Consider the following 6,023-nt stretch of genomic DNA (forward strand, 5'->3'; position numbering starts at 1 on the left):
ACACCACACACTAACTGAAAGAAGTATGTCTATTTATAGATGTGGTACATAAACAAGCTTCCGCACTGAAGGGCGATGAGGAGCTAAGAAGCACAAAAGCACTGCATGAAACAATTAAGGTACAATTGACTTTTTTTCTCAGGACATCATTCCTTAAGCACACAATTATGTTTACTTGGAAATTCTATTTTGGGAAAGAAGAGCAGCTTAAGAACAAATATAATATTGGTGTCTTCGAGAAGACATTAATTTAAAAAAAAAGCAGCACGGTTACTGTATGTTCACCATCTTTATATTCCCAGTACGAAACATGAGCCTTGCTATTTGCCACAAGAGAACAGCAACTATCATGTCTCTGTGGCAAAAATCTGCTGGATCTTTGAAAAAATCATAACAAATCATGCTGCTTATGTTACTTGCTTTGTTGTTTGGCTCACACAGACCTTGCACCATGATGGGTTCCAGGTACAAAACACCATAACCTTGGACGTAAAAGAAGAAATCAAGATTGAAGAGCCAGGAATATCCTCTCCTGGTTCATTACCATGAGAGCAGGTGCAAGTTTTGATTCGCTCCTTGAGGAAAGCATCAGAAATCAAAATAATGTAGTGAAGAAACTCATAATTGATCTCTGTATCTTATTTCCTGATCCTCATTGCCTTGACTCTTGGAGAGGTTGGGATGAGGGGGTAGGGAGAGAAAAAAACACTTCAAGCTATATGGAAAAATTTCCTTTTCTGTGCCTCTGGAGTCCCAGCCATGATGAACAGCAAAACAGATCAAAAATGTATAAGGCTCTTACTGTGCTTTACTTGGATTTCATGGTACACTTGGGGGCTTATAATTGTAGTAGGGTCTAACTTGGTGTAACTATGTTAATAAGAGAGGAAGCATTCATTGCCTCTCTGATTATTTTGCTTTTACAGTGGCAGGATACCTCGTGAATCCTCACAAAAACAACTTTGCTGAGACAAGAGGACTCCTGAAGGTAGCCCAAAAATTGGAAGAGTAACAATCAGGAACATTTCTCCATTCCCCAGAATTATATAAAATTTTCAATACACATACAGGCCTTTCTGCCCAATAATTCCATGTAGGTGTTCGTAAAAAAACACGTCTCTTCCACCCTTGTTTCCGTTCATCCTATCAGAACAATTTTTAAGGCTTCTGGTCATTGCTCCCCAATGGCGTATATAAAAAGACAACAGGCCTTTCAATATTACTGCTGAGCTCACGTTTCTTGTCTGATTTGCTGGAACAGTACACAATCAGGATATGGGCCTGGGCCATGAAAATGGCTTGGACCAAAGAGATTGCATGCTGCTGTTATTGTAAATGTAGCCAAACTGAGCTGCAATATGTGATTGAGGCAAACAGCAGGCATCTAAGTGGGGAAGACAGCCTCCAAAGACCAAGTAATCCAAAGGGATTTGCCCCAAAGTAAGCAGAATGAATTCCAGATATACCACATATTACTCTGTGTCACTCCTGCTGCTGAAGTGACCATTGAAAATATAAAATTAGTAAAAGGAGAGAAATGCCACACACAGTACATACCCCTTCCACATTGTCTTGGAGCTTAGAAATCCAGTTATTATAGTGCTCACTAAAATAAGAAAAAAAAACAGAAAATAGAATCAAACATATTACCAGAAAGCATTAACAAAGCATGTTAGTTATTTTCTCTGTAATAACTACCTTTCTTCCTTTTCTTTTGCTTTTCGTTTGCTTATTTCAAACTGCTCCAGTAATCCTTTGGGTTTCCCAATGCAAAACTGAGTCACTGAGCGAGTTTCTTTATTTTCCGTAGCAAAAAGATATGGTTTAGCCTGGTATTTTTCATAGAATTTCAATTCACTCTATAAAGTAAAAGAAATAAATGTGACTATTTCTCAAGAATTTTGGTTTTCATTTCAAATTAAAACAAAGAAATACATCTGCTTTAAAATTTATACAACCCCAATTTAGTACATATTAAACTTTCCTTAATTGGGTATTCAACAACAGGTGCCAAGCAGCTTTAAGATAAAGCTTTCTTTATATTTGGTGCTCTCAGCTATTTATCTAATCCAATGGAGTTCTTTGAGGATATGACTAGTAGAACAGATAAGGAGGTGTACTTGGATTAGGTGTAAATGGATGTGGTGTACTTGGATTATCAGAGCACTTTCAAAAAGGTCCATCGCAGAACATTAGTCAACAAGAATAAAGCAAGATCAATGCAGTTGGGAGTAATATACAGATATGGGTTGAGAATTATTATTTGACGTAAAGCAAAGAATGGAAATAGAGGCATCTTTTGGCAGTCTGTACCTAAAGGGGTACTGCAGGGTTGAGTACTTGAACTATATCAAAGATTTGGCTGTGGGGACCAAATGTCATATTTGTAACAAAAACAAAATGCTGGAGGAACTCAGTGGGTTATGCAGCATCTGTGGAGGCAAAGGGATAGTTGATGTTTCACATCAAAACCCTGCATTAAGTCCTGATGCAATATAATGTGGGGCAATGTGAAGTTATTCACAAAACAGAAAAATTGTGTACTTTTAAATGGTGAAAAATTGGGTAATGTTGATGTTCAAATGGACCAAGGTAGCCTTGTACATTAGTCACTGAAAGCCAACATACAGGGTACAGCAAGTGACTTGGAGGCAAATGTTACGTTGCTCTTTCTCATAAGCTAATTTGAGTGCAAAAGTAGTTGTATTACTTCAATTATATAAGGCCTTGTTGAGACCTCATCTAGAGTATTGTGTACAGTCTTAGTCTCTTTAACTAAAGAGGATATAAATATCATAGAGGAAAGAACTTGTGGTCAGTCTCAGAATAAGCAATAGACTACTTAGGACTGAGTTGAGAGGAAATTTCTCAACTTGCTTTGGGCCCTGTTTATGTATGCAACTGTGAAATATTTATCTTTTGACAAAAAAAACTACAATTTTTGTACTAAATTCTATTCTGTGCCTCCCTTGTATAAACAATTGTTCTTGTGGCAGCAAATGCCTGGCTTCACAGCTATTTTCAGATTGTTAGAGATAATAAAAATGTTATTACTTACTTTTCTTTTTCTTATGTGATCTCCCTGTGCTATGAATGATCCAGTCAACAGATCAGAAAAATGATTTGCTCTTGTGTCTCTGTCAATGTCTTTCTGTAATTGACTGGCAGAAAGTGCAAGGCTCAGGTTAATTCTTTCTAATTTTCCCCAAATGGAGATGCATCTGGATTTTACCTGGCACATAATGACTGAATTTTTTGGATAAAGTAATGGACAGGGGAATGTCAATATATGTTAGTTATATGACATTTATACAATGTTATTTGATAAAGTTCTTATCTTTATCAGGGACAGGGATGAAGGAACAAAGAGAATGTATGTGAGATGGTGGAAATTAAGAGGAACTGTAATGCAAATTTTTTAAAAATATTCATTTCCAGGATCTGGAATTTCTAACAAGACTGACATTCACCCTCATCCCTAATTGCCCTTGAGAAGGTGATGGTGCACCAATTTTTTCAATGACCGCAGCCCTTTTAGTGAAAATACTTTCTGAGTGCAGTTGGTCATGGAGTGTCAGGATTTACTCTGAGACACGAAGGGCCAGCAAAGTATTTCCAAGTCAGGATGGTGTGTGACTTAGAGGGGAACCTGCAGGTGATTATGTCCGCATACATCTGTATCCTCATTCTTCATGGTGGTAGAGGTCATAGGTATGGGAAGTGCTGTCGAAATAGCTTTGGCGAGTGACTGCAGTGCATTATACATACTGCAACCACTCTGCACATAGAGAAGGGAATATAGGTTTAGGAATGGTTGGTGGGGTACAAAACAGGCTGGAACTTTTCCTGGAAGTTGTCAAGTTTCCTGAGAGTTTTGTTGCTGCACTCACCCAGGCAAGTATTCCATCATGTTCCTGATTTGTGTCATGCAGCTGGTGAAAAGGCCATGGGCTGTTAGAAGGTCAGTTATTTGCTGCAGGATACCCAGCCTCCGACCTGTTTTTTAACCACAGTTTATATGTGGCTATACCAGTGGAGTTCCTGGTCAATGGCAATTCCCTATGGCACTGCCATTGAATGTCAAGGGTAGGGGGGTTGGATCTCTCTTGTTGGAAATAGTCATTCTCCGGCACTTTTGTGGCACAAAATGTTTCTTGTAACTTATCAGTTCATACCTGAATGTTGTCTAAGTTTTGCTACATACAGGCATGGGTTGAGGATGGGGATACTCTTGGAGTCTTCTCTTCCTGATTGTTGTTGGTTGTGAGACTACATAACTCTGTCTATTGCATCCTATCTTGTTGTTTAGCATGCAAGTAATCCTGTTTTGCAGTTTCACTAGGCAGGCACCTCATCAATTTTAGATAAGCCTGTGCTGCAACTGGCAAGCCCTTCATTAAATCTGGGTTGATCTCCTGGCTTGGTAGTAATGGTAGACTGAGGAATTTGCTGAGACATGAAGTTACAGATTGTGCTAGTGTACATTTCTGCTGCTGCTGCTGCTGATGGTCTACACTCCCTCATGGATGCCCAATTTTGAGATGCCAGATCTGTTGAGATTCCCCCATTTAGCACATTTGTACTGCCACCCAGTATAAAAATGTCCTCAGTGGGAAGACAGGACTTTGCCTTTGCAAAGACTGTGCTCTGGTCGCTTCTACAAATGCAATCATGGACAGATACACCTGCCACAGGCAGATTGGTGAGGATGAGATAAAATAGGTTTATCCTTTGTGTTGGTCCACTCAGTATGTGTCACATGGAGCAAAATATTGTGTATAGTGCAGTTATCAAACTGGATCCTCAAAAAGATTGGGAAATTGGTTAAAAACAAGCATACAACAATGTTAACGTGGTTTCCACCTCAAAAGATTCACTGAATTTAGACCTGCGTGTAAGCAATATCATTTTAATGTTTCTGCCATTATGTTGCACAGCATTCAGAAATAATTGTGAGCCCATGAAGTGTGAGCAATCTGCTAATCATAAGTGTGGGCAATGAATTATTTCATAAACCAACTGTGTTATATTGTAAACATTGGAAAGACCCAAAAATAGGTAACATGTTTTTGACATAGCTGTCACCTGGGGAACTAATTGGACTATCTAAATTAAGTTATACCATGGAGACAGTTAATTAAATATATGGAAGAGTATAATTGAAACTAGGCAACAGACAAATATGATAAAAGTCATACTAGCAGCAAGAATAATGAGTCATGATTATCTGACACACTGCCTATCAAATGATGATTTTTAGAACATAAATATTGGGGTATAACTTGCAATGGGGATTACAGTCATAGAGAACTCTTAGTTACCAAGCCGATAGTCTGACCAACGTAATGGTCAGACTATCGGCTTGGTAACCACTATTGCACTATTTCAGGATCCCTTGGGTGTGTGGGTATGTATTATTTGGTCAGTACTATTAAGATTTTATCTGAATAGAGTTCATCCTAGTAGTTTGTGAGTAGAAGAGAGTGAAAATGAAAAGGAAGTTACAACTTATAAAAGGCAAGACCCCAAGCACCCAGATACCAGTAGCACACAGGGGGTGGAAGTTGATGGAAAGGAAGGCTGCAGGGGAGAGGCTCTCAGCAATTATGCATTTGAATCAATCTCCCAGATTGGCCTGTCACACCTAGCCCCTTACTCGTGCTACTTGCTAGATGATTACTGAGCTAAACATATTTTTTTCATTATATTCTTATATTCTCCAAAAAACATTCATTAGTTTGAGTATTGATTAAAAACTTTGGAATATGAGCAGTGAGTTCCAGAGCTGCCTTGTGAAGTGTCCCAGGGTATGCCAAAATGACCTTTTAAATGGGGCCAAACACAGCATTCCCTCCTTCTTGGTTTGCTGTGACTGTTATCTGGGAACTCCGATTTATATTGCTAGGACTGAAACACGCAATGCACTATAACTGCCATAATTAGATGTTCACCTAACACTGGGAAAACATTGGAGTTGCTGATATGGATTGCAACAGGTGTTGTCCAATTCAATTTCAAGACTA

Source organism: Pristis pectinata, chromosome 6 (genome assembly GCF_009764475.1).
Source record: "Pristis pectinata isolate sPriPec2 chromosome 6, sPriPec2.1.pri, whole genome shotgun sequence".
NCBI lineage: Eukaryota > Metazoa > Chordata > Chondrichthyes > Rhinopristiformes > Pristidae > Pristis > Pristis pectinata.